This window comes from Apodemus sylvaticus, chromosome 22 (genome assembly GCF_947179515.1).
Source record: "Apodemus sylvaticus chromosome 22, mApoSyl1.1, whole genome shotgun sequence".
NCBI lineage: Eukaryota > Metazoa > Chordata > Mammalia > Rodentia > Muridae > Apodemus > Apodemus sylvaticus.
Window position 1 is genome coordinate 4,516,986 of NC_067493.1, and position 27,485 is coordinate 4,544,470.

The 27,485-nt window shown below is 42.1% G+C and overlaps 1 pseudogene; it reads left to right on the forward strand.

Moving 5' to 3' along the window:
• The window catches only part of LOC127673166 (zinc finger protein 709-like), an 80,199-nt pseudogene that overhangs the window by 44,887 nt on the left and 7,827 nt on the right, over positions 1 to 27,485 (forward strand).

The window sequence follows — 27,485 nt, forward strand, 5'->3', positions numbered from 1 at the left end:
TGTTTTTGAACATGATTACATGATAGGATTCATATCAGCAGACTCTTTGTCCTTTGGACTCTTAACATTTTTGAGACTGCTCTAGATAATGGGGACTTTTAAAGCTGTCACTCATGTATTCTACATGTTTAAATATGATCCCCAAAGACTCATTCGTTTGAAAAATAATATGAGGCCAGGCAGTGGAATAGGGTAATTTAAATATGACACCTATGTGAGTGGCATTATGCTGCCATGTGGCCTTGTTGGAGGTAGTGCATTGCTGTGTGGTTGGGCTTTGGAATTCCTACAGGTGCTGAAGAGCTGAAGGTCCCTGGAAGACAGTCTCTTCCTAGTTGCCATTGGCTCAAGATGCAGAACTCCCAGCTTCCTCTCCAGCATCAATGTCTGCCTTCAATCCTGGCATTCTTCCTGCTATGATGAAATGGACTAAACCTCTGAAACTGTAAACCAGCCCCAATTAGATGATCGCTTTCATATGAGTTGTCTTGTTCATTGTGACTTTACATAGCAATGGAAATGGTAAGACAGGAGCACTGCGAGTGAATTTAATGCGGTCAAGAATTTGCACAGTTCTGTAGTCTTAATTTTCTTGAAAGAATGTGTTAGAGAGAGACCTCATGAATGTGTTTAGTATAATGAAGCCTTTGTACACCTCTATAGTCTTCATCATTATGAAATTATTCATTCTGTAGAGAAATACTTTGAATGTTAGCAAAGTGGTAAAACCTTTATGTTATGGGATCCCCTGAGTTCCAACATAATTCAAACACAAGGACATGGCAAATAATAAAAATCTTTTGTAGTCAAGTAGTTAATGATTAATCTGGACTAGAATAATATATTTAGAAGCTAATCTGAATCACCCGATCCTGTCCCTGCCTTGAGCCAGAAAGTGATAGAGATTTCAAAACTAAAAACTATGAACATACATGCTGTTACAGATATATTTCCTATCAATCGGGATTTTCTACTGTTGTTATTCGAGGTCAAATGATACAGAATGTAGGTATATGGTTTATCTTATCACACCGAGTTGTTCTTTTGTAGTTAATAACACGCCTTTTATTTTTAGGAATAAAACATGAATAACAGAAATTATGGTTAGGAACAGTCATTATGTTTTGAGGAACAAAAGTAAAACATGAAAGCTTGCTGAATATTGTTAAATTATGCAGGTCCCCTTTGACCTGGGACTTGAAATTTGTTTCAATTCATGATTAAATGGAGGTTGGCAACAAAATTGCGGTACTTAGAACAAGTTTCTTTTGCTTGTTCCCAACATTTGTATATCATAGTAATCTTTAAATATATTATAGAGCACATATTGAAGAGAAATTTTATAAATATTATCAGTATGATACAACATTTTCATAGCAGTAATCTTAGAATGCATAAAAGAACATATCCTGGAGAGAAATGCTATGAATGTGCAATTTGGTAAAGAAAGCCTTTGTATGTAGCAGTAATCTTAGAAACCATAAGAAAAATTCATAATGCAGAGAAACATCATAAATGTAGTTAATGGATTAAAGTTTTGTGTTTTCTACTATCTTTATACAAGAGTAAACTCTTTAGCATGTAACAAATCTATTAAAGCCTTTGCTTATCACAGTAGTTTTTGAGAACCTTCACAAATCTGTGACTAAAAATATTTTGGTATGTACTTAGCCAACACACCTATATTGAGTTACTCAAGGTTATTTATTATGTAAAAAATTTGAGAAGTGTCAACAATAAATTCAAATTTTATGATATCTCTCCATTTTATTTGCACTTGCAAGCTCATTTTTACATACAAAGGCCACTAATTTGTATTTTCTTTTTTAGTTATTCATGTATCCAACAACTTTGCTGACAGTGTTCATCAGCTCTAGCAATTGCCTTTGTGAAGTTTTGGTTCAATTATGGAAAATAACATATCAGCTACAAAGAAAGATAATTTTACTTCCTCCTTTCTAATTTATATTATCTTCCTCTCCTTCAGTTTTATTGCTCTACCTAACTTTTACATAATATATTGAATAGATAGTTATAGAGAGAATGTAACATCTTGTCTAGTTTAGGAATTAGTGGAATTAATTTGAATTTCTCTCCAGTTAATTTAAGGTTGGCTCTAGACTTGCTATAAAGTGACATTTTTATGTTCAGGCATGCCCCTTGTATCCTTAATCTCTGCATGAATTTTATCATAAATTGGTGTTGAATATTGTCAGAGAATTTTACATCATGTCATGAGATGATCAGTTCTTCTTTTTTTCTTACATTTTAATTCCATTATGTTGAATCATCACTGTGTTTCTTGAATGAAGCCTTCCTCATTGATCACAGTGGATGATCTTCTGATGTGATTTGTATTTGTATTTTATTTTATTTGTTTTTTCTCTTAAGTATTTTTGCTTTTATGGTTTTATGGAAAATTGGTCTGTAATTCTGTTTTATTGCTTAGTCTTTACTGACAGGATATATGAGTCATCATGGGTTCAGAAAATAAATTGCCTAATATTTCTTTTGCTTTTATATTGTTAAATACACTGACGTGTATTCTTGTTAAAACATCTTTGAAAGTCTTGTAGGATTCCACCCTAAAACTCATGGCCTTTGATTATATTGGTGGCATATTTGTGATGAATTCTGTTTTCCTAGTTCATGTTTGTTGAAGTTGGTTCTCTTAGTTTAATTTATTTTTGGAATGTGGAATCTATTGAGGAAATTAATCCTTTTTTTTAGAATTTCCAATTTGGTGGAGTGCACCCTTTTTAAACCTATGTCATTACCATTCTCTGGATTTCTTAATTGTCTGTTATTTTATCTCCAATTTCATTTTAGATTTCATAAAATTGTATATTCTTTATCTTTTAATAAAGGTTTGTTTATCTTGTCAAATAAAAGACTCAAAAGACTTACTCCATGTTTCATTAATTCTTTGAATTGTTCCTTTTCTATTTTATTGATTTCAGCCCCAAAATTTATAATTTCTGGATGTCTCCTCCTTGTTTTCATTACTCCCTCATTTTCTTCTGTTATAGTCTTTAAAGTGTGCAGTTAAATTACTAACATGAAAGCTCTGAAATTTTTTTCATGTAGGCATTTTGTTCTGTGAACTTTCTTCTTAGCTCCACTTTCATGTTCTTTGTGTTCCATGAGACTGTGCATGTTGTATATTCACTTTCATTGAACTCTATAAAGTCTCTAATTTCTTCCTCTATTTCTGTGCAGACCCATTTTCTCTCACACAATTAGTTAGTAGTCAGTTAGCTGTCCTCCCTCACCTCCTACAGCAGTGAAACATCAACGGGTTTTTGGCCCAGATGGCGTCTTTTGTCTGATCATATAGTGTGGGGTCTCCTGGGTCTGGTGCAGTCGAGGACATGAGGAGCCCAATTTCTAGGAGCCACTCTTGGGGCTGTCTTGTTGCTCTCTGCAATGGAGTCTGTCCTTGCTCATCAGAAGGCTCCTTTCCTCCCCGTGGATATGAGAGGGAACAATGGCACACCAGCCCCATCTGTGTCTAGACTGTGGTGAAAAGATAACCTGACCACAATGTGGAGGGCATGCCTAAGTCTATGAACCCACAGGAATCAGACACATCAGAACTGGAAGTGACCATTTGAAGTAAGTGACTGTACTACACCGGGAAGTGGCAGTGATGTGACAGGCAGTGACTGGTCCTAATCGGACATGAGTGTACATCACAGGAAGTGGCTCGCTTTAAGAGGAAGTGCCCATGCAATGGCCGTAAGTGACCACCACTGTCATAGGAAGTGGCTGTGTCTTGACAGAATGTGACTGTGATATAATAGGAAGTCATCGTACACCATAGGAAGTGGCTTTAATGTCGTTAATATCCTTTTTTAGCATTAATGTCATTTTCAGAGCTGCCAGTTCAGCTTTCTGGGCTGACATTCCTGCTGGGTGTGGTCTGCCCATGTGATCTCGGTATTTGACACCACCGTTGTCCCAGCATACCTCTGTCCATCCAGAATGAGGCTGCTGCCTTTGGTGAATCTCGTTACCCCTGCATCTATCTGAGCAGCCATACAGAGGCCCATCCAGTGAGGTCTGGGTGTGGCAGCACGTCAGTTGGGAAGTTATCCTGGGGGGCATTCAAGGAGGGAGGCTGGCAATGAGACATTATGACATCATCTTTAACCAGGAGGTCAATTGGTCATCCATAAGAAATCAGTAATTGGAAATGAACACAAATCAATCAGTAACCGATCATCCACTGATCAGTATTCAATCAGGGGCCACTCAAATGTCCAGCTGCCAATCAGTCACTTGATTGGTGATCAATAACAGACAGGCAGTCGATGACTAGCCAATCAGTTAAGGAATCAATGATCAATAAATAGTAACCAATTGATTGAATATTAATCAATGATCAATATTTAACACATGCTGAATCAATTGATAATTTATCAACTATCAATATAATTTAACAACTGACAATTACTCAATTACTTTGGTCTTCACTGGACCAAAAACTGACTCTATTGGTTGCTGATTGATTGTGAACTGCAGGTTCGTGACTGACTATAGGTTGATTGATTGATTAATTGGTGTCGCATTGGCCATTGGCTTATGACAGGAGCCCTGGTCTGAGTATGCATTCCCCAGGTCTACAAAGGTCAGCTGAAGTTGGTAGAGTAAGGCCCTTTTCAGCAGTGTCTTAAATAATCTGAATTTTTCAAGGCAAATAAGAAGTCCTGCATTTTTATTTTGATTCTGTTGCCACTGATAATTCATTTATAAACTGATGAAGAGACTCTATCTGTAGGTTTTAGTAAGACATAATGTTGAACTTTATCAACAAAAGTGCGTGGGTTTCCATTTTACTTTTAGGGTAACCCTGGTCTTGTGGTGTGGGCACTTTTGATTCTCAGGGCCCCCTTATCTCCTTTTTAGGCATCACTCATGGTCTTCTGATTTGGCCGTGGCTGACAACAGGGTCTTTCCCAGGTCTCCAGTCTGTTGCTTCTGTCCTCCCATCTGTGTCTCCTCTGCAGTCTGTCCTCCATTAAACACTCTCTTTGCCACTGTCCTTAAATCTCTTAGACAACTCTGTGCTAACTACTCCACCCTCTGGGGCTTTGTCTTCATAGCTGGTGTTCCCTGATTGACAAAAGCTTGAGCCACTGCTGCCTTTGCTTCTGGTGATTCAGGGTCCATGGGCGTGTATTGTCAAAAATGTCTCCATGACACAGTCTAAAAAAGCTGTAGGGCTTTTATTTTCTCTCTTTTATTTTTTCATACACTCTGGCCAAATTTGTGAGCCATCTTGTGGCTACCTCGAGACCTGCCAGCATAGCTGGACTTTGGACAAAGGGCTTCCTCTTACCTTCAGTGTTGTTGCAATAACAGTTTGGGTGAGTTAGGGTAATGCAAGCATATTGGGGCCAGTAACCAGCTCATGTACCAAACCCAGACACTATTGTGGGTGCCAACAAGTGCTTGCTGACAGGAGCCTGATATAGCTGTCTCCTGAGAGTCTCTGCCAGTGCCTGACAAACACAGAGGGGGATGCTCTCAGCCAGCCATTGAACTGTGCACAGGGTCAACAATGGAGGAGCTAGAGAAAGGACACAAGGAACCGAAGGGGTTTTGCAGCCCCATAGGAGAATCAATAATATTAACCAATTAATAACCCCAGAGCTCCCAGGGACTAAACCACCAACCGAAGTGTGCATATGGAGGGACCTATGGCTCCAGCCACATGGGTAGCAGAGGATGGCCTGGTCAGACATCCATGAGAGGAGAGGCCCTTGGACCCATGAAAGCTCATTGCCCCAGGGTAGGGGAATAGCAGTTCAGGGAAGCAGGAGAGGGTGGGTTAGTGAGCATGGGGAGGGGGGATGGGATAGAGGATTTCCAGAGAGGAAAGGAGGAAAGGGGACAACATTTAAAATGTAAATAAAATATAAATATAAACATATGAATATATAACATAAAATATATAAAAATATAAATAAATATAAAAATTTAAAAAAAAAAATTAAAATAGCACTTGGAAAGCAGAGGCAGGTGGATCTCTGAGTTCGAGGCCAGCCTGATCTACAGAGTGAGTTCCAGGACAGCCAGGACTACACAGAGAAACCCTGTCTCAAAAAAAAAGCAAAAACAAAAAAATAAATGTAAATAAGAAAATATCTAATTAAAAAATTCTTTAAACAAAACACAACATTACCTCTCATTGTGACCACCTTGAATGGGTAAAGGTCAATTTACAAGTATCTTAATCACTGCTGTTGTTTGATAAAATACTCTGTCAGGAGAACAGGTTTATTCCAGCTCACGGTTCACAGTAAAGTCCCTCATGGTGGGGAAGCCACTCTGAAGTGTGAAGCAGCTGCTCACTCACATCAGGTGTATAAATAATCAGGACACCAAGAGCAATGAACGCCTGCTGCTGCTCAGCCCCTTTCCACACAGTGCCTGGGATCCTAGCCAGGGAATGGTGCCGCCCACAGTGGGTGGGGCTTCCCACACCAGTTAAGATGACCAAGGCCATCCCTTACAGCCACGCCCCGAGGAACCTCCCCCTTGTTAGTATTCTGTCTAAGCTCCACCCCCAGTTACCTGGCAACAGCCAGTTATGCCCCTCCCCACCGTTACCTGGCAACAGTCAGGTAGGTCTGGTGCACTATAAAATGGGCTGCTTGCCCCTCCCCCTCTCTCATTCTCTCACTCTCAGCTTCTCTCTTGCCCCTTCTTGGGCTGCCCTCCCTTCCTCTCCCCTCCCCCCTCTCTCCACATGGTCATGGCTGCCTCTGCTTCTCTACACTCTCTCTCTCTCTGCCTTTCTCTGCCTCTACTTCCCTCTTGACTCCCCTCTCCATGCCCTGAATAAACTCTATTCTGTACTATACCATCTTGTGTCTGGTAACCTCAGGAGGAAGGGATGCTTTGGCATGGGCTGACAGAAGATCTCCTAATTACAAGTCTTAGCAAGCGTCAGGTTTCCAAGACTACAGAGTTCTGGGTGAGGATTTTTCACTTCTTCTTCTAACTGAAAGCCCTTTGAAGCCATGCCCAGCATCCTAGGTTCCTGGGACGGTCAGAAGCAGGATTCTGGTCAGGGCAGTCTACACCATCACAGGTCGCAAGTTCCAGCATTTTCTCCCTGAGCAAGCTTCCTGAGGGTTGGTCTGGCTCCTCTATACCTTTGTCTTAAATGTTGTCCACATCTCTTGGGGACACTTATTGCTTCCTCTGACACTCAGTCTGCAAGACCTCTGTGCCCTTCATGACACAATTCAATCTGCTGCTGTGTCTCAGGTTGTCTAAGCTCTCAAATACATAGTAAAAGGGGTGTAGATCCCAATCAACAATCCAGCCATCATCAAAGGTGTGGTTTGTCTCGCCACAGAAAGAAAGATGCTGAGACGTGGAAGATCCTGAACTCACAGCTGACAAATCACGTGCACTCGATTGTCCATGCTCTTCGTAATCTGCTGTGTTTTTGACAAAACTAAGACAGTACTCCCTCAGAACCTTCAGATTATCCATGGAATGCTGAGAGTAAGTCCTTGACCTTCTCATATAGAGAAGTCTCCAGTTAGTTAATTACACCCTCCCAAGCATTGCACTGTGGTAAATTGGATGTTAAATCCACAATACTAACATTTATTTGCATTGCCATAGGAGGCAAGATTGTGCCCAGTCTGGTGGTGCGAGACTTTAATCTCAGCACCTATAGGAATGAAGCAGATTGGGGATAGAAGCAGAAGCAGGTGGATCTCTGATCTCAAGGCCAGCCTGGTAGTCAGACCTACTTTAAGGACAGCCAGGGCTATACAGGATAACATAGGCTCAAAGAATAAAACATGCAAACACAAAAGGAGTGAAGCTTCTCAACATAAAATGCTATCACTCTAGATGCTGTAATGGTATTTGATTTAAAAATGAGCTAATACATTCCTCACCCACAATAAATGCAGGAGAAACAGCCAGTCGGCTCAGTGAGGTCCTTGGCAGAGGCAGCAATCTAGCTCTTTGGTAGGGTCAAGCCAGGCTATCAAGAATCTGGTCACTGCCTCGGACTCTCTAGAGCAGTCTGGGCCACGTTGGGCATCTCTCTTGCCTCACATGACACTTACCTTGTCTCCACAGTGTCTCCTTCAGAGGTGCTCTCACTTTTGACTCTGAGGCAATCTCTTCCAACTAGCTTTCTCAGCATCTCTGCTGAGTTCTCTCTCTGCCCTATGCAGGGGACCCAAGTTTCACACATGTCACACTACCCATGGGACACCAGTTCTGTTGGTTTCCCAAACAAGGTGCTTCAAATTACCCGGAAGAACAGACTCTCAACATTTAATTAGTTAATTTGCCAATTAGATTTAAGTATATTTTTAACAAGTTCAAGATGTCAATAAGATAATAGCAAAGACATCTGTGATAGTAAAAGTTCTATCCCAATAGTCTCACCTTTAGATATGTTTAACTCTGATTCCATCTTGGCACGCTGTATCTCTACCCTCTCCCACTCATGGCTCCTGCATGCATCTCTCTGTGTTTCTCTCCCTAGCTCCTCCTCCTCACTCCCTTCTAATCACTAGCCTCTCACCACCTCAATGTGAATGGATAGGAAATATCTTTCAGCATCACACAATTGTCTAGAGTTAAACATTATAGGCAACTGATTAGACAGGCAATGGGGAAAGTGCTCATGGGCCAGGGAGTCTATTTGGGGTGCCTTCTTTCAAGAGAAAAAGATCACATAAAATGAACTCTCACTCACTGTCTCTTTCCTGTTAGGGCGATATATTAGATTGAATTACAGGATGCAGCCTGCCTTATTCCACAAGAGGTGGATAGGATGCAAGGTCCAAGCATCCAGAAGATCTCAGTCCCCAAAACTTGATATCTCACCTGATCTTCAGTAGAAAATGGAATCACAGCCAAGCAAGCTCTAATGCCAGCTAAGCAATATGACTTGCTAGCTAGGAGAGAGCAAGCAGGCAATGTGAAAACTTGCTTCCTCTGCGTTCTTATGTAGGCCTCAAGATGAAGGTGTGGCACAAATTAAAGGTGTGTGTTCCAGATTCAATCTCTGGATTAAAGGTGGGTATCTTCGGCTGGGAGTGGTGACTCAGGCTTTTAATCCAACCACTATAGGAGTGAATCATGCAGGTGGATCTTTGTGAGTAGCCAGGTCTACACAGTGTGTTCCTATACAACCAGTGGTATTGCAGACAAACCCTGGCTCATAGAAACAATAACAATCACAATGACACAGTTATGTGGCTATCTTGCTCCATATCCAGATTAAAGCCCTGTGCCTTTCAAAGTCACAGAGACATGCATTTAATGATAGTGTTCCTACTTCAAAGACCCTGATTACCTTCTACAAATTAAACAATAAATCCCTTGAAGGTGTGTCCTCAGTTTTGGATTTTGCATAATTCAAGATGTAATCAAGTTGACAACACAGAATAGAGTCCACAGAGTGTATCTCTCTGTGTAACCATGGCTGTTCTGAAAATCGCTATGTAGACCAAAGTGACCACCAATCAAAGATTTTCCTGCCTCTGCCTCCCTGGTTCCGAGATTGAAGGCACATGTCAACATGTTCTGACTGGAAATCCTATTAAAACTACTTTCTTTTGCTGGCATCATGAGCAGTTGCTAATCCTGTATTCCCAGCAGAGAGATGGTTGCGGGGAAACAGCTACGTGTAGAGATGAAACTTCAGGACACAGACTCTCCTCTCCACACCCCACTACCCAGCCTCTCTGTCTGTCTCACATTTTATGCTCTGCCTTTGAAATGAATAAACAAAACTTTTACATCCTGTAGTCTCTGTCTGCACAGAAGGCAGGCAGGGATCTCCTGGAATAGCTGGGCTCCAGGCTTCCCTGAACTACAGTGGGTGTGTGGATTTCTGCTTTCTGTGTTCAGGCGGAACTCTCCCTGCGAGGGTGAGTGACCCCAAGTACATGGAAAAATAAACTTCATGCTCTTGCATCAATCTTTCATCAAGCTGTGTGCTGAGGGGTTGTGCACCCCAGCTCAATCCCTGGGGGGTCTGTTGAGTTACAGCAATCTTTGCACCCTGTTGTTTCTAAATGCTGAAAATTCGTCTGCTTTCTTTCCATTGTTGAATACATGATAAAGCTGTCTTTGACAAAGGCACCCTTTAGGCTCTGCACTTGTACAGAATCAGCTGCCTAACGGCCTCGCTGCCCACCTCTGGAGGTCGACAAAACTGCTCTCTGCCAGAATCTCAACTGGAGCTGCATTTCTTTCCTTGTGAAGAGGTTTTTCCAGGACAGCACAGTCCAGGACACCAAAGCTCTGCTCTCTGAGCTGACTTTCTCGAGCTTGGCTTCCTTTCTGCAGTCACTCCGTGGCTATGTTCCTGGTGAACACTTGTCCAGTGTGTAACATGCCAGAAGATGCTAACTGATGGCTTCTCACTCACACATGCAGGGTTTGAGGCCAGCTTTGTGATCCTAGTTAAGTCCATAATTAATCTGCCCACTCCTTTGTCTGTAGTGTCAGGGAGATGTTAGTGATCTCCAAAACACAGACAGGAGCCGATTGATGCAGCTCACAGCAGGGTATTTATTCCAGCTAGCTTGCAGTCATCCCTGCCTCGCACCACCTTCACTCAGGACAGTGTGTGTGTGTGTGTGTGTGTGTGTGTGTGTGTGTTTGTGTGTGTTGGAAGGGAAACCATGTATGTTTCTCAGGACAAAGTTTTATAGAAAGCTGTAAGCAGGGAGTCCAGGTGTAAGCATCTAATTGGAAAGCTTCTGTTGCCTTTAACAAGTTGCCTGGTGCTGGGAGTCATATCATAAACTTAATTTATGTTTTCCTCTGTGTTGGTGGAGGTTAGGCAAGGGGTTGGCTTGTAACCTGGGGGTGTGGGTTTGTTGGGGGAATGATCTGAAGTTGCAGGTCTTGTCGAAAGTGTAACCTGGAAATGGTGGACTTGTTGAGGATTAGCCTGGGGACAGAGTTTTGTTGGGGGGAGGGCGGACAATGTGGAAGCTAATGTTAGGTATAAGCCTGTTACTTTACCTGTGTTTAAGCACAGGTCAGGTTCTCTAAATTGGATCTGAACTTAAATGATTTGGCATCTCATGGCCACACTGGTGGTAGTTAGAAAAAGAGCCTGGCCAATGAATAAGTCTGCCCAGAAGCATGAATGTTTCTTGGCTCCAAGCTCCAAGCCTGTGACTGCTTCCAGTAGAGGGCGCGCAGGAGCTAGCACTGTGCACTGTCACAGTTCCCCCTGGTCATCTTTATCCATGAGTATTTGAGACTTACTGACTATGCAATTTCCACTAGGCGGTCAACAACCTCTGAGTTTAAATCTGTTAGCAATTTCAAACCTTATACATGATTTTGTTTCTAGGTGCTTTCGTTTTACTGACAGGATCAGACACTGCCAGGCAGGCCACAGTGAGATTTTGTTTGAACCCCATGTGCCTAGACACCAAACAGCATGCTCAGCATTAGAGTGTGTGTGTGCAGGAGATGTGATACTATGCTGTCAGCGGGCTGAGCCTAAATCATACCTTGATTGCAGACAACATAGATTAAATGGTTGTGTCAGCACTCATTTACCTATTGAATCATATAAACTGGTCATGGGAGAAGGATTTGCATGTGGAGCATGGTTTCTGCCTTCAGAGCAGAATAAGAGGACTTGCTTGTGTATGTTCTTAGTGCCTGCAGTCTTAGTGTCCTGTTCAGAAACTGGTTTCCTGTGGCAGTGAGTGGAAGTTTGTTCTCCACTTTTTATTCTACCACATTGCTGTTAAGATCTTTGAACCACATAGACTTCAGATTAATTTAGTATCATACACATGTTGCATCATTCCGACATGTAGACATTCAATCTGAACTGCATCATTTTTTAAAGATCCATTCAGGGACATGAGAAAGCTTAAAATAAAGATGGTCTTATTTCCCTGAATTCATTTATATATAGTCCAGGAATGTTATCGTTATCCTAGAGGTATTTGTTTGCTTGTTTGTTTGTTTTTACCTATGAAATTGAGTACGGTCCTTGAAAAGTCTAAAAAAATTTGAGTTGAAATATTGAGGGGGCTTGTATTCAATCTGCTCATTGCTTTTAGTTTACTGACCTTATATTATGTTAAGTTTACATATTCTTGAACATGGGAGATCTATCAGTTTTATTTATTTATTTATTTTAGTTTTTATTACTTTCATTTTTTTCAGTCCAGTTGTTACTTCTCTCTGTACACACTATCCCAGAAGTTCCCATCACTTTCCTCTTCCCCACTGTCTCCAATAGCATGTCCCAACCCTCCAACACACAGTCCAAAGTACTAGAAAAAGATCTTCTATAACATCATTAAAAAATCCTTCTCCGACTTAAAAAATGGGATGGCCAAACATATACACGAAGCCTATAGATCCCCAAACAATTTAGACTAAAAAATAAAATTTTCTTGTCACACAAAATTCAAAACACTAAATGTGAGTGCTGATCCTGTGCCACAGTTCTCCATACTCAAATACTACAGTGTGAGAGAGGGTCTCCCAGGAGTTCTGACAAGCCTGTGAGTACAGGTAATAATACCACTTCAGCTCACAGGTAAGAACCCCTACAGAGCACTGAGTTCAAAAGAGCTGAGGACATTCTCCATCTGCACCCAGAGCTGATCCTGTGCCACAGTGTTCCATATCCAAATACTGTGGGGAGGGAGCTGATCTCCCAGGAGTCACACCACACCTGCAAACATAGGTAAGACTCCACTTCTTATTAAAATTCCAGGCCCAAGAGGGATCCACCCAGAGCTATCAGGACACAGAAACCAAATCACAGCTGGGGACAGGATCCTTCTGTAGCTCCACCTAGGAGCTGGCTGACTATGTGCAAATTATCCCCATACCAAAATTCCTCCTGGAGAGAACTGTTCTCAGGAGTACTGACACACAGGCTTGCAGGAGAGAGAAACCTCAGTCACACACACATCAGCTATCACCAGAGACAACCAGAAAGTGAGACACAAGGACAAAAACAAAAGCAACAGAACCCAAGGCAAATTGGGATAATCAAAATCTAGTTCTCTCACCACAGCATGCCCTGGATACCCCAACACACCAGAAAAGCAATGATGTTGTGAGTCATATTTATTCTTCTGTTGTATGTGAACTGGGCCCCATAATAATGTAAAGATAGTTCCCATGTGGGAATTCTAGGTTCATGGATAACTCACTGACCTATTTCTTTGGGGACAAGAAAGAAGATTTTGATATTATGAAAACGAGCACTAGGAAAGCAGAGGAGAGCAGGTGGGCAGCCAGAGATCATCTTTTCAATCCACAAGGGGACATAGTCAGGAGAGAGGTGAATCTGCCAGCATTTCTCCATGTCAGAGCTACGTTCATCTGAAGGAGCCTCAGTTGAGGGTGTGCTGTCATCAGAATGGCGGTTGTTATGTCTGTGTGAGGTAGTGTTCATGATTCTGAATGTGACAATATTCATAAGCAAGTGGGCCTGAGCTGGATAAGAGAGCTACCTGAGCATGGGACAATGCCCAAGCAGGAGAGCAAGCCAGGAGACACAGCTTGTCCATGTTTTTACCTTCAGTTTGTAGCTCCAGTTTCATAAAACAGGCCTAAGCAGACACAAAAAGTTTGAAGATAATCCCATGCGACCTATCACATCACCAAAGACTTCGGCTGGGTTTGAAATAATAAGAGAAGTCCCACAACAACATGGATGCTGAACAACACCCTACTCAATGATAACTTGGACAAGGAAGAATTAAAGAAAAAACTATTAGAGTTTAGTGAAAATGAAGGCGAAACAAATCCAAACCTTTCACATATCAAATGATTCCCAAGAAGAAGGAAGGAGAGGTCCCTGGTCCTGGAAAGGCTTGATGCTGCATTGTAGGGGATTACCAGGACAGGGAAGTAGGAGGGGGTTTGATCTGAGAATGGGCAGAGGGAAGAGGGCTTATGTGACTTTTGGGGAGGGGGAACTGGGAAACAGAAAATCATTTGGAATTTAAACAAAGAATATAGAAAATAAAAAATTTTAAAAAGAAAACAAGAAAAGGTCTCACCTTCCCCTTACATAGCTTTGAATCTTCTACCTCAAAGGCAACAAGATATGCTGACGTGGGTGTTCCTCTGCCCCTCCCCCCTGCCCCCCTGGTATAAAGGCAATACATACCAACCAAGTAGAGCATCTTTGAGGTAAGCCATGGCCTCTATCCTGCAGAAGTGCTCAATCAAATCTACGAGTGAATACACGCTGACATTAAAAGGCCACTTCTTCCAAGTAAGCGAACTGTCAGGTGAGCCACGGTGGACGGAATCGTGGCATCGTGGAAGTACGAGTTAGTGCAGTCATGACAGGAGTGCCTGGAGCCACGCGCAGCCTGGAGGAGAGTGTGACCAGAGGCCCTGAGCCCAGAGTGACTACACGCCACACAGCACAGGATGCTCCGGGCTGCCCCGGGCTGCCCGTGCTCATGAAAGGGCACAGAGAGAACCTCAGGAAGGAAATGGATGTGTGAGGTGAGGTGCAGTGCTACAAGGTGCCCTCGAGCTGTGCAAGGCAGGACCCAAGCTGCAGGAGACCAGCCTCAGAGCGCTAAGGTCTGGGGAAGAGGGAAGGGGGTGAGGACCATCAGAAGGCACCGTTCACACTCGAAGCCCTCTGTGTCCTCATCTTGCCCAAATGCAAATGTCACTGAAGGGGTGCCCTGGCATAGAACCACACACTCACAACGTCTTGTTCTCAGAGCACAATCCAGGGCACCCCTGGGTGACAAACTTCACATAGGACAGTCACTGAGAGGACTTGGGGATCCAGCCATCTAAGAATTCATTTGCCTGAGAATATGGGGAACCACACCCACCATTGTTTGACAGAAAGTGAATATTCCCATCTGCAGAAGATGAACAGAAATACCCATCAGATGCTTCACTGTGTATGAGTTTTCATGGTTGTGGTGTTTTATCACGACAATAGAAACATCACCTAACACATGAAACAACAAAATTCACGCCAAAGAGTTCTATACAGCCAAGATGTCAGTCCACAGAACCAGGCCTCTGTGAGGCTGCTGGGAGAGCTCCCAGGGGTCTGGGATACTTGATATTGTTGGCCTTCTTAAGGGACTGACATCCCATCCCCTCATTCAATCGGAAGTGGTGGAATTTCAGACATGGCTGTCACCATGACGGCAGCTTGGACTGGTCTCCGCCCCTCTTTGCCCTGCTAGGACTTCTCAACAGGTGTGGGTGGTGTGGTGTTGGCAATGACTTTGGAACACAGCCTCAGAAAAGTAGCTCTGGACTGAAAGCCAGCCAACTTATCATGCCAGGGCCATGAGTTCTAGAATGCATTCTATTCCCACCTTGGAACAGACCAGGCAGTGTTGCTGACTGAACTGTGCTTTAAGGTCAGCCAATGGTCAAGCCTGTGTGGTAGCAGGGACCTTTCTTCTGCAGGAGGGGAACCTGGTCACAATGTAACGAGTAAGTCCCATTGTGTGTTCATTGTGTATCCAGAATGGCTTTCACTCAAAGCATTCTGACCACAGAGTCTTTCTGTGGGACTTCACACTCATGAGATGTGTGATTCTTGAGGCCTCTCTGCTGACAAATATTCAAGAGCTCACCTTGTGTTTCCATCGGGGTGTGTACAGAAAGCAGATGCCGTGAGAAGATTTGTTGAGGAGGGTTCTCCTGACCCCGTGACTGTTTAGGAAGGTGTGTGGTCAGGTCCACACAGGATTAAACAGCTACTTGTGAGTCGCCTGTTCTACAAAGTGAGTTCCATCGAGGTGAGAAGAGATTTGTGGTGCTAGGGAAATGTTAGTGATCTACAAAATAACAGACAGGAGCCGAACTGGTGTAACTTATATAATGGTTGTTATTTATTTTATTTTATTTTATTTTATTTTATTTTATTTTATTTTATTTTATTTTATTTTATTTTATTTTATTTTATTTTATTCGAGTTATCTTGGTCCCTTCCAAGGAACCACTCGCATGCAGGATGGTTGTGGTGTTTGAGGGCAATGCAGGAACCAGAGTCAAGGAATGAGGCCTGGCAAGAAGGCTAAAGTCTCCATGGGCAGACCCTCAGTCCTCCTACAGAGCTGCAGTCCAGAAAGTTCTTCACCACATGGGGTGCTGTGGCACTGGATATCCAGGTGATGGGGACCTCAGTGCTCCCCCTGTGAATCCGCTTCTCTAGTAGCTATGACTGGTCCCTCAAGCCATCTTCCTTAGGCTGTCAGCAGGCCCGAGTTGTTTTCCGAAGGTGATTTGAAACCACATGTGTGCTTTTGTTCCTCCGAACATTCACTGTGCTGACAGGATTATGCTCTGCCAGGAGAACAGAGGTGCAATTCTGCAGGAGCTCTGGTTCTGGAAGGTGTGCTCCAAAAACAAAAACCCCTGGCACGTTTGATCAAGAATGGTGATGCATTGCAGGTGCCACGGATGTGCAATGGAGGAGTGTCCTTCTTTCTCCACATCCTCTCCAGCATTTTCTGTCCTCTGTGTTTTTCATCTTGGTCATTCTGACTGGTGTTAGGTGGAATCTCAGGGTTGTTTTGATTTAAATTTCCTGATGATTAAGGATGCTGGACATTTATTTAGGTGTCTCTCAGCCATCCAGTATTCCTCAGTTGGGAGACTCTCCTGGGACAGAGATGTTGATCACCTCCCTTTCAAAATCCAGAGGTCTCAGCCACTGAGATTTGTCAGTGTCAGAACAATGGGAAAGTGCTGTGCTTTATTTCCAAATGTGCTAGCTGTAGAGACCTGGGTCAGGATGGAGAGAAGAGCCAGCCCATCACGTCGGCAGCAGAAGACTTGAGATGTCCACTTTCTTCCTAGGCTTTGGCCGCACGAACTTGTTAGAAGGCAGTTCCTTTGACACTATTCAAACTGGAGAGAAATTCAATGAATTTCAGCAATGTGATAAAATCTTTATGAGGTCCACTGAAGTCCAACACAATTACAATACCATTACAATACAAATGATAAGAATTATTTTTGTAGACAACTTGCTACTGACTAAATAGGACCCTACCAATATACTCAGAAGAATAGCTGCATCAACCCACCCCTCCCTCTCCCTAAGCCACAAACTGATATAGATTCCAAATCTGAAAAGCAAAAACATCCATGCCAAGTTAGAGCCATGTTTACCACCAATCAGGATGTCCTTTTCCTGTTAATCTAAGTCAAATGATACAGAATGCAAATTTTATGGTCTAGCCTTTCATAGTCATTTGTTCTTTTGTGGTTAGAAAAAAATAGTTCATTTTTAGGAATAAAACAAGAATACCAGAAAATTATGATTAGGAACAAAACATGAATAAAAAAATTTGGCCAGATATTGTTAAGTACATAGGTCCCCTAAGACCTGAGACTTATACTTAATTTCAACTCATGATTAAATGTAGGTTGGCAAGAAAAAGGCAGCCCTTAGGTCAAGCTTCTTTAACTTGTTCCCAACCTATATATAGCAAAATCATCTTTGAATATATAACAGAATACATATTGAAAATAAATCTTAGAAATGTAATCAATGTGATAAAAACTTTTCACCACACAGTTATCTATGAATACATAATAGAACTATCCAGAGTGAATGGCTATAATAATCAGTGTGGTAAAGCCTTTGTCTGTAGTAGTAGTCTTAGAGACCATAAGAATACTTCGTAACACAGAGAAATCCTATAAACAACAAATAATTGTGTAGAGGATAAATATTCACAAGATAGAACAGTTGACCCAAGGTGAGGATATTCTACATAACTGTTCCATATCTGTCAGATCTCTAAACCGTGCCTGAGCCCAGATCTACCACACATTTTTTGTTGTTGTTGTTGTTTTCTTTTCTTTTTTTCATTTCTTTTTTTTTGATATATTTTTTTATTTACATTTCAAATGTTTTCCCCCTTTCTGGCCCCCCACTCCCCAAAAATTCATGAAATTCTTAGGTAAATAGATGGAGTTGGGGAACATCATACTAAGTGAGGTAACCCAGTCTCAAAAGATCATTCATGGTATGAACTCACTGATAAGTGGATATAAGCCTGGAAAACTGGAATACCAAAAACATAATCCATACATCAAATGAGGTACAAGAAGTGGCACCTTGTTCTGGAAACACACTTTTTTTTTTATTCTCAAGGCTGTTGAGGCTGACAAGACCAAGCTGGGAGGGATAACAGTCTCCGTCACATTTAGCAATGCTTAGTCCAAATCCCACAAAGTTATCTGTTGGGAAAGAGGCAGGAGGCATAAAATAAGGGCTATAGATTGTGCAGTCTAAAAACAAAGGCAGAAATGACCATTCCACATCTGGTGGGCTCCTGAAAGGCACTTAGCATTAGAAGCATTTCTTCTTCTTGAGCTTCTTGTGGTTTCTCCGAGGCTTCATTGTTCTCATTTTCTAATCTCTAGGTGTGATATTACCTGCTTATGACCTAACTTCAGCTACTCATAGAAAGAATATGCCCTGTGATAGGACAACTCCCTAGGAGTGTAGACTCCCGTGAACACTGGCCTAAAACATCACATCAGCACAGGTTGGTCTTCAAAGAACTCATACCATGGGTGAAATATCCTTGGTCCTGTGTACTGTCAAATTATCCTATCATGACACTAGGCAGATGAAAGATATGTATCCAACTGGAGGATTCCGGGTTGCATGAGGTCAGTAATTAAGATTTGTAATGCAGTGTATCTGATTATGTTCTCAGGAACAAAGTCAGTTTGAAAGTGCAAGCTATTGTGGGGATGCAAACCACAAACAATACAATAGCTAAGTGTTTAAAGTGTACCAAAGTACAAGTTATTGTGGGGATTAAAACCAAGAACAAGGCAACTCCATAAACTGCTACGGGAGTGCAAATTACACCAAGGTACACACTTCCTTGGAGAAGCATGTATGGATATGAAATTAGGTATAGTGACATCCTGGAGGGGCTGCAACTTAAAACAAAGGACGTGAAAAGTATGAGTGAGGCATTGGAGACCCAAGAAAGACACCATGAGATTTGTAACAATGAATAACTATAGTCTAATAATCCATCAATGATAAAAAGCCAGGCAATCTTTCTGGTCTTTTCTCTTCCTGGGCATCTGGTGAGTGTTTAGATTCTCCATTTACTTTTCTTGCTTCTTGCTAACAATAGTTGGAAGAGGGAGTTTTGGGGACTATCCCTGCCTCTGTAGCTAGAGGAACACAAGTGCACTTGCAAAGTGAGAAGGCATAGAGAATGCCCAGAACAGGCTGAGGAAGAAACAGATAGAGAGCACACCTGGAATCCAGTGAGGCATCAAAGACTTTGCACAGGCTTGAAATGCCTGCTCTGTGGATCTCAGCTCTTCCATCATCCATAGAGATTTGGGTATCTAAGCAGCCAGGGGTTTTGTCTGCCTACCTACACATTCTTCTGATGTCCAAAGAGATGGCTTCTCCAGACTTGTTAACAACTGCACAGGGTACAACTTGGCTTCAGAGCCCCCAATCATGAAGCTACAGAAACCAAGAAAAATGGCACAGTCCCCAAGCACTCATATGTAGTGTTCATAAGCAGCTACCCTGTCATGGATTCTAGGATCATGACTGTGGATTAAATAGTTGCATATAGAAAACCATCATCAAAAGACTGAAATATTCATCTAGCTGGAAGACTAACACAAACATAAACTGGAAAAAGTATCCAGTCTCTGATTCTGACAGTTGTTTGGCTGCATTAAAGATATGGCTGACAACCAATCTGCTGATTCATGAAGCTTAGGGTGTCATTCTGAGGGATATGGTTGTCAGAGGAGGTCTGAGAATGTAAGGTGTCAAAAGAATATTTTGCTCTGAGTTACTATAGTCTGATAGACACTGTACCTAGAAAAACAAACTAGGAGTAAAGAGTTGAACTGGCATAAACTGGGAAATTTTTCCTACCTGACTCTTTATGATTTCATTATATCCCTATGTGACACCCCCATGGAAGTGAGAGGAAAAGAAATATATATATATATATATATATATATATATATATATATATATATATATATATATATATATTAAAAATATAAAACATAGAAATTCACAGTATATTAGTTTTGGATTAGCCAGCTCCTCTCTTTGGGGATAGAAGAAAAATGTACTGGATTCCTCACCTTTCAGGAATTATGGTAAGCAGGAAAGTTCATTAGCATCACAGTGGCACTACTGCCTGTTACCCACTCCTGGGAAGCCAGGCTCAAGTGTGCCTACTCCAGGAATTTTAACATCACTCTTCCATGACTCACTGAGCCATTTCCAGGACAACATCTTCCTTGTTGGTTTACAGTGAGATGGAAATTCAGCTTCTTTGACCTCACATTACTCTAAGCTCCCCATTATCATGCTCAAGTATATTCCCCTCCACCTTGCAGGCATAAATATGGGTGAACTCTCTAGGGACTAATTGAAAGCCCTGAGAACAGTGGGTGTTGTGACATCACTGGTGACATCACAGGGGATGCCTAGAGCTCTCCTGAATTCACTAGAATGTTCAGACAAGGGATTGTTTATGTCACGGGGAACAGGCTTTTTCTTCCTGTTAATGCTCTTCCTCTACTGAACAGAAGCTGAGGAGCCCATCCCAGGAGACTCCCCTGGGACACAAATGTTGATCTCCTCCATTTCAAAAGCCAGAGGTCTCAGACACTGAGATTTGTCAGTGTCAGAACAATGGGAAAGTGCTGTGCTTTATTTCCAAATGTGTTAGCTGTGGAGACCTGGGACAGGATGGAGAGAAGGGCCAGCCCATCAAGTAGGTAGTAGAAGACTTGAGATGTCTTCTACTACCAATTTTAATCATATTCATATTATATTTATAATTGAATAATACTATTCAATTTTTAGAATGTGAAAAAAATTGCAATCCACATTCATAACTGGGATGTTTCCATAAAATCCCTTGCTTCAGGTCCTAGGAAACACTGGGGAAATATAGGCTGAAGTATTATCAGATTGTGAACACCCACCATGGAAAACAGGAGTTCCAAAACTAGAAACATTGATGCACATATGAAATTACAGAGACTGTGGCATCACGCACAGGGCCTGCATGGTTCTGTTCAAAATAGGGTCTCAATATCGAAAGGGAAGTGGAACAGCACCCCCATTCCAACCCAGTTCATAGCCATTTACAAAAAACAATATTAATTGTTTCTATAATATAAAATGCTCTACGAAATGAGGAATGATGCCATACTTTGACTTCTCTCCCATGAAGTTGAGGATGGCATCCTATGTGTAGCAATCATTTTCTAGAAACATAATGGCCGCCAGACGAATATAAAAGGAGACATTAAACTTCCTGTCTATATTAAAATGATTTATTACACTTGCTTTCAGGTATGATTTATTTTTTCAAGAGATGTGCTCAATAATACGACATTCACAGGGTATACAAACTGCTCTGAAAGGCAAACCTTTTGCCCAGCATCAGATGGGAAATACAAAACAAACTCAAATAGATTGTTAACAATTCGTTGTTTCATAATGCTTTCCAGGACTTTTATATTTGTTTGGTTTTTGTGTTCATTTTTTGTGTTTTCATTTTTGTTTTTACCTCAAATTTCTTTTATAAGTATTTTGTATCCTATATTTTTGTGATTTTATGTAAATTCTTTTTTGTGAATTTGAGTTTGTGGATGTTTAGGTTTCTTAGACATTTTCTTTATCTTTTTTTTTTCTTCTGTTTATTTTTCATTTTGTCCTATTGCAGGATTTTGACTTTCATAAATAATAATAATAACAATAATAATAACAATAATAATGATAATAATTTAGATGTTAGTCTAGGAAAAGAAAGCAAGGGTATGAATTTGAATGAGTAGCATGGTAACAGAAAATTTTGAAACAGTTGGACAAGGAGAGACGTAATCAGAATGTCACTTATGAAAAATATCTATGCTCAATAATAGAAAAAAGAGGTAAAAGATAAGACCCCAATGAACATTGTACCACCCCATTCCTGGGAGGAATCAAATAAAATGATCTATGACATTAAGCATGACACCATACCTTGGCATCCATCCCTTCATGAAGTTCTCTAGGATGGCATCCTACATGTAGAAACATGACAGCCCCCTCCCATGTCCTCCCTCCACACATTCCTCATTCCATTCCCCTCTCCTCTTTGCCTCCACCCACTCACCCACTCCAGCCTCGATGCTCTAGCACCGCCCTACATTGGGGCACTGAGCCTCCACAGGACCGAGGCCTCCATCGCACCGATGCCAGATAAGGCTCATCCCTGCTACCTACGCAGCTGAAGCCATGGGCCCCGCCCTGTGCACTCTGTGGTTGGTTATTTGATCCCTGGCTGCTCTCTGTGTGGTCCGATTAGTTGATATTGCTCTTCCTGTAGGACTGCAATCCCCTTCAGCTCCTTCAGTCCTTCCCCTGACTCTTCTGATGGTGTCTTAGCTTTCCTCAGACAGGAACAATTCTGGTTTAAAGTTTTGATATGGACAGGTGGGCCCGCCCCTCAATTGGTGCCCAGGCCTATCTATTGGGCGTGGTCTCTACGGGTTCTGTCTCCCCTTTGTCAGATACTGTGGCTGACGTCTTTCCCCTTGGGCCCTGGGAATCTCTCACTTCCCTGGTATCTGGGACTTTCTAGAGGCCAATCCCTCTGCTAGGGCGTTTCCCCAGTGTGACACATTTTTATTATTTCCTGACACTCTGTGTGTCTCTCATCTCTTTGTTCACCTGATCCTGATCACCTTTTTTGTGTGTCCCCCTGCCCACTTCCTCCTAGGTACCCACGGAGTGATGTCATTAGAAAGTTTCGCCTCAGGGAATGGCTGATTGCCTTGCACTGTGTAAACAAATAATTTTGTTGCTTCTTCCATACAACGCATTTTAGGACTTTTAATCATTATGTGTATATTATTCATTTCATAGATATTTCATTAGCTGATCCCTCTGTAATCCCTAACTCTGTGATTCCTGACCATGCAACCCCTGACCCCATCACTGTGACTGAGCACTGCCCATCAGCTCCCCACCAGTTCCTGACCCTGTGATAGTGTGGGTGACCCCCGTTGTCAAATATCAAATCCCTGAGCAAAAGAAATGAAAATCCTAATGATGAAGAAACATTGGGTAATAGAAACAAATAAGAGATTAGAGGAGTGACACATAAAGAAAACTAAATAAAAAAGTAATACAAACAATTGACTTAAAAATAAATATATTTTAAAAGACACATAGGTATACTAATTTTGAAATAGAGCAGGCATTCCCTGGTAGAGGGAATGACATTAATAAGACAGTATTTGACCTTGTCCCTATGTGCACTGTTACGGCAGATATACACAGCACAGCCAATGGATTGTGTCTCAAATTTCTGAGCTGTCTTAACTATATCAGTGAGCATTCCATATGTCTCCACAGGAGAGTCCCAAAATTGGTATTTAAATATTCAATGGCTCAAACTACCCTACCCAAATTGTACACCCCCACAGTCTTTTCTGTTTTCCATCACATCAGCTGACTTTCTTAAACTTGAAATTGTGATGTAGCTATGGCCTATTCTACTTCACCGTGCTGTGTACACAGTAACCTGATTCTCATGTCCTGTTCTGAAGGTAGAAGCCATGTTTGACTTGCACATCCATTTCCTGTTGCTGCAATGGACAATTCACTAATTGAGTCCAATGGGTAATCTTAAAACTCTGCTGTGGTACACAGGCTTTTTACTAAAGAATGCAGGAAGTTTAATAAAAAGGAAAGCAAGGTGATTTCCCTGGGGAGCGTCATACTGGTACCCAGGTGACCTGAGTCTTCATAATGTTTTTTGGAAACATTTTTTTTTAAAGACTGAAAATACATCTGACTTATAATAAATATGCTTTCACAGGGAGAAATCACTGTTCATACAATTAAATGTTACTTATATCTTTAATGACAGCATGAATTTGTCTCTGGCTAATGCTCTTTTAGTTTTAGGCCTGATGTTATAGTTTAGACAATTAAAAAGGGGCAGGAGATTGCAAGTCTAGGCAATTAGGGAGATGGAAGATTTACACAGCAAAGATATTGCAGAAATTATTTCCACATTACACGAGTACCCTAATACAAAGGTCATTCTTCAGTGACAGGGTCATAAGTCAGAGGATTCAGATGATGGAAAAGAGAAAAAGTATAGGTTAAGATATATAAATGTTGTTGTGGGGAGGTCTTAGAGAAACCATGCCTTATGCTAAGAAAAGGTTTTAAGAATAGCATCTTGTGAACATCTTACAGAGTGAAAATGGAAAGAAATTGGAGACGTCTATAAAGCCAGCAGGAGCTATCATACAATAGGACAAACTTCGGGGGAGTCTCATAGGCAATGCTGCACTAGGAGAATACACCTTATCTCAAGAGCATTACTGCCCAAGCCATGACTTATGCTAAGAAAAGCTCTTCAGAATAGCATCTTGTGAACTACTTACAGAGGGAAAATGGAAAGAAATTGGAGACTTCCATGAAGCCAGCAGAAACTATCATACAATAGGACAAACTTGGGGGGGGGGTCTCATAAACAATGCTTCAAAAGTAGAATACACCATATCTCAACAACATTACAAGCCAAGCCTACAGTGGCCTTAGGACTGACGACCGCAGCCCCATATGGTGGACAGAGTTGGGCTCTGAGGATATAAAATGTCCTGAAGGCCCTGGCCCCAGACCATTACCAGCTCTCCTAGCATATTCCTGGCTTTAGACAAGGAGCTCTATTTTATTATCAGTACATTGTGGCCTCAGGAAAAGCTCCCAAGGCCCAGGCCCCAGGCTGTTATTGTCTCTGCCAAGTGTGTGCCTGGGTTTGAGAAGAGCCATGTCAGTCTACATACATGAGGACCTTATGGAGAGACATGATGGATAAGGCTAGCCCTCCATACATTAGTCTCTCTCTCTCTCTCTCTCTCTCTCTCTCTCTCTCTCTCTCTCTCTCTCTCTCTCTCTCTCTCTCTCTCTTTCTCTCTCTCCAAACCCCATCTCAATTGTGATTTTTTTACTTACATTACAAATGTCGCCCAACTCTCCTGTTCCACCTCCCAGCATTCTTTACCCCATCCTCCTCCCCTTTTACTGTGAGAGGTGCTCCATCACCCCACCTCCACTCCTGCTATCCACACACCCAGAACCACCTCACATCCGCCATTCTCCTCGATGACATCAAGTCTCTGCAGGATTAGGTGTATAGTCTCCCACTGAGTACACACAATGCGGTCCTCTGCTATATATGTTCCTGTGGCCATGCACCCGTCCATACATGCTCTGTGGGGGATTGCTTAGTCTCTGTGAGCTCCCAGGGATCTGGGTCACTAGACACTGTTGGTCTTCTTAAGGGATTGGCGTCTCTCAGAGCCTCTCCATTCCTTCCCCTAAGTCTTCCCCTGACTCTGACCTGAGTCCAATGATTGGTTGTAAGTATTTGTATCTGTCTCAGTTGTTGTTAGAGCCTTTCAGAAGACAGTCGTGCTCAGCTCCTGACTGCGAGTGCATAGGTGTTTTTCCCTCTCAAATGGCTGTCAGCTAGTGTAGTCTTTCCACTGAGGCAGAACTATGCTTTTCTCAATTAGAAAATGGGCACTTGAGGCACACCAGGCCTTACTGTTGGTTATGATGTTGTAATGACCCATGGAAATGCTTATTACAGTCCTGATTTTTGCTATGTGCATGTGCCAAGGAAATGGACATTTGTGTTGTACATTAGAGTTGTCCCACCTGTTATGGTTTGCAGCCATATATTTAGACACACCTGGTGAACAAAAATGTGAATCCTAGCATCCTAGTCTCTAGCTGAATTCCTTAGTGCACTACTCATCTGTGGGGTGTTTTTGAGGCAGTCCTCTATCAAATAAATTCTACTTACTGTCATTATTTCCTAAGCTTGGTAAGTCCTTTAATTATAAATGCTACTCTTCTGCATCACAGGTTAATATGGTAGTGCTCCCCAATATATGAGATGCCTTTTAACAGCTCTACACAATTAACTGCAGGTCGATCTTACACATAAGTGGCAAATGCTGAGGGCAGGACTTGTATAAGAATCAAGACAAACTGGGGCTGTCCATGTTTGGCATCCTGCCCATGACATTTCTAAAACCAAGCCCATGGTCCAAATGATTTGAGCAGATTCAGCCCTGGTAGTGAAGTTATTCAGAGGTCACCACCTGATGTACCAAATGAGGAGCACCACAAGGGACCTCAAAGATGGCCACATCTGGCTACATGTGACTGATGCTTCCCATCCAGCACCAGGTAGGACCCACCACCCCAGCTCCAGTGCTCACCCACTTTCTCCTCTTCATGGAGATAGACCCTGTGCTCAATGTGTGTCAAAAGTCGAACTTTCTTGAGGTCACCACACAGCAGCCAAGAACATCATTCAAAGCAGGACACAGAGAGTCATTCAAGCTGGTTAAGCTAAAACAAACTTTAACAAGGCACCAGGAAGAACCTCCCTCTCAGTGTGATTGGCAGGTCTGCCTGGTGTCCTTGATTGGCCGGTGAGTCTTACCTGTCCTCAAGGTTGGAGTGTGCTTCCAGTCCTGGGCTAGAATTTTCTTATATCTGAGGTCAGGTTTGCAATCACATAGCATTTGTGCCTGTCCTCCAAGAATGTCACCCATCTGCACTCCCACCCAGCCCTGGAGGAGGACACACCATTGCAACTGAGGCTGTGAGGGGTTGTTCAGCTGCTTTCTCTTCCCCTTTGTGGACAGTGATCCTGCACTCATCATGACCTGACTTCATAGCTTGTTTGAGAATTCCGCACAGTGTTTTCCCTTCTTCTTTCTGATATCTAGGGGGATAACCTGTTACTTGACTTGCACTGAAGGTATAAAGCTGGCCCATCAGAAGAAGAAGCCCAGTTAAGAGCCCAGGCTCTTAACATTAAAGAGGGATTTTAGGAAACATGTGTTTGCTATGTGGCTTCATACAATTCCATTCTACTATATTATTCATATGAATAAAACCCAGGAGAAAACCAGGAAACAAATAACAAACAGCGTGGAACACTACTTATAGTCAGCAAATCTTTCTCCATGGCAAGGTGGGAAAAAAACACAGTTGTGTTAGCACAGATTCTCTAGATCATATATCTCATAGAGAGGGTGAATTTTTCTGTGTATGTAGAAAGAAGATTTATTATAATGTCTCAGAGACAATTGTCCTCTTCTTCTAATAATGGCTGTCTGCCAAGCCCAAGGGAAATTTCAAAATCAAGGACTTATCTTCCAGTGAAAGGGAGCTGCAATTTCCCTGAGCCCAGCATGAAGCCAGAAAAGAAAACTCTTGTTTCCTAAGTCACTACTTAAAGTTAATAGCCTGGGCACCCTTCCCCTTGTGAGTCAGATTGATATCTTCAGTGCACCTGAGGAATGGGCTATGCAACTTACTAACCTTGATTACTTGAAGGAGAAGGCAAGTGCTCTGAGGAAAGCTCAAGGAAGGTCTAAAT